The sequence below is a fragment of the Sinocyclocheilus anshuiensis genome, unplaced genomic scaffold, assembly GCF_001515605.1.
Source record: "Sinocyclocheilus anshuiensis isolate Anshui unplaced genomic scaffold, SAMN03320099.WGS_v1.1 scaffold1946, whole genome shotgun sequence".
NCBI classification, from domain to species: Eukaryota; Metazoa; Chordata; class Actinopteri; order Cypriniformes; family Cyprinidae; genus Sinocyclocheilus; species Sinocyclocheilus anshuiensis.
In genome coordinates this window covers 514,377-516,224 of record NW_015546151.1, presented here as the reverse complement: position 1 = coordinate 516,224, position 1,848 = coordinate 514,377, and the positions used below count along the sequence as shown (strand labels likewise).

The 1,848-nt window shown below is 34.0% G+C and overlaps 1 protein-coding gene across 4 annotated transcripts in view; it reads right to left on the bottom strand.

Moving 5' to 3' along the window:
• Window positions 1–1,848, bottom strand: part of LOC107701278 (microtubule-associated protein 1A-like) — a 32,654-nt gene that overhangs the window by 3,497 nt on the left and 27,309 nt on the right. The gene's annotated exons all lie outside the window — the stretch shown is intronic.

The window sequence follows — 1,848 nt, the reverse complement described above, 5'->3', positions numbered from 1 at the left end:
TTTACAAAGGCCTATTTTTAACCTTTTTAGATGTATGCATCATCTTACATGTCAAATTATTACAATTTATCAATAAATTAAATATACACTATAGGGCTGCTACCAGTCAGATTAAATAATTTACACTGCAATAAATAATGTTATGAGATTAATGTTTTCAATGCATTTATGAATATACAAATAAGAAATGTTGAGGGGAAAAATGCATACTTTTCAACAAACTTCTCAACTAAACTACCAGTAAGTGACGGTAAGTCACTTAATGAGAACATGAATGCATTTAACCTGCAGTTACAAATGCATAAATAATGTTTTGATATATTAAACATAAAACATTGAATACTGATATTTGAAATAATTTAAAAAAATGAAAAGATACTTTAAATGTGAAATTAAAACCAGTAGGTGGCAGCAAGTCACTGTTAATAAGTGAGTCTTTGAAACTGAACCGAATCATTTAAACAGTTGAGGAACAAAACGCTGTCATGTTACTCAAAGATGCAAAACAGCGCTGTGGCTTTGTTTGGAATTATTTTTGTTGGCGAAATAGTGCAAAAACAGGCAACATGGTGTCTAAAACGTAAGTCTCTTAATAAAACTTCTAGTTTTTTGGACTGTTGTAAAAAATCAATATCACATTTGTATATGGCAATTTTTAGAGAAAAAAACGCACTCTTCCGTGTGAACTTGTTTAACTATATGAAGTGGTATAAATATACACATTTTCTCCCCCATGTCTTGAATTTGTGGTCATTCTGAATGTATTTTAATAGACTGAATCATGCAGTGAAAGAGCACACTCTAAATGCGCACGCGCACTAGACTTCACATAATGCGTGCACTCTGTAGGTGCTTTTTTGCGTCGTGAGAATATTGAGCAAAATAGCTCACTTGTCATGGTGTTACTTAACTATATCATGTTATGAATAAACTAAACATTTTGAATTTTTACCTCTGTTTCTCTTCTGAGTTTATGTGTGCTGTCACGCTCATTTGTTCTGAAGTCTTGAGACAAACAGAGTGAGCCTCAGCGCGACCTTGTATTCTGTTAACTTACTGCAATTCTCTCTCATGACGCAGGGGAAGAAAAAAATCTTCGGTCTGTCCAATGATTGTAAAGTCATTAGGTCCGTCAGACTTAAGATATTTTAGCGGTAATGAGACCAAAAATAATTAAGACCCATCGAATCAGAATGTAAGACTTTTTAAGGCCTTATATTAGGAAAACGTTATTTAAGACATTTTAAGACTTTTTAAGGACCCGCGGACACCCTGTGTATACAGTTCAGTCGTGCAGCATCATATTCCGACAAAAAAAATGGAAAAATAAAACGTCCAGCCCTGATCCTTTATTAAGATCTAATAAATACACCAAACATTGCTCACCTTTTCATCTTCTTCTTTGGTCCAGGTTCCCTTAACGAGCTCTGGGTCTAAGACAACCGTGAATCTGTATTTACATTCCTGTGCAGAGCGTCCCTGCAAACACAATTCCAGACTCAAATATGTACAACCACAAATTTCCACTGAAACACTTCAGTATTTATGAATTAACGTTTTAAAATAAATCACTCACAGGTAGGAAGCCTGCAATTATTTCCCACTCATCCTTTCCAAACCTCCCGACGAGGGATGCAAGACTTTCATCCTAAAAATGAGCAATAAAACAAACCACCAAAAAAAGGTTATATCCCTTAAATATGATGCTGCTAAAAAGAACATTATTTTGTGTATTTGGTGTAATGAAATGTGTTTATGTGGTTTAAAGTTAAAAAAACACATTATTTTCCACATACTGTACATTATTGTTTCTCCTCTATGCCCCGCCTTTTTGAAACGCGTTGATTT